Here is a 471-nt window from a genome sequence, read left to right as displayed (position 1 = left end):
TTTCTGTGCCAAGTTCCTTTTTTCCCGCTTTCATCAGCAGCTCTACCATTTCCTGTGTGATGGTTATCACCTAAACCCAAGGACCTTATCACGAGTCACGACCAAAATGTCAGCACTGTTCCGTCCTTCATCGATAATCCAATTCAATCTCACTTTATTTACGATGTCCTTGTTAATAGAATTATCTCTTGGCAGCCATGGGTTTAATAGGCGAGGAGGGAGGAAATTCGCAATGTTGATGTGTTTATTGCGTTTATCGAGACAGCAGCTGCTTTCCTGGCTATGCCTATGTGGCATGTTCAGAGATAGTGTGGAGAGTTACACAAACATACACACACATGCAGCTCAAGTGAGATAGGGGAGGGCTAATGGGAGAGGAGCGCAAGAGGCCAATCCCAAAGGCCAAACAACTCAACTCAAAAGTGACACACACTTAAAAAATATACAGTTCATACACAAAGATAGATATAT

This window comes from Salvelinus sp. IW2-2015, linkage group LG9 (genome assembly GCF_002910315.2).
Source record: "Salvelinus sp. IW2-2015 linkage group LG9, ASM291031v2, whole genome shotgun sequence".
NCBI lineage: Eukaryota > Metazoa > Chordata > Actinopteri > Salmoniformes > Salmonidae > Salvelinus > Salvelinus sp. IW2-2015.
The sequence above is the reverse complement of the archived record's forward strand: the minus strand, read 5'-3'. Positions refer to the sequence as shown.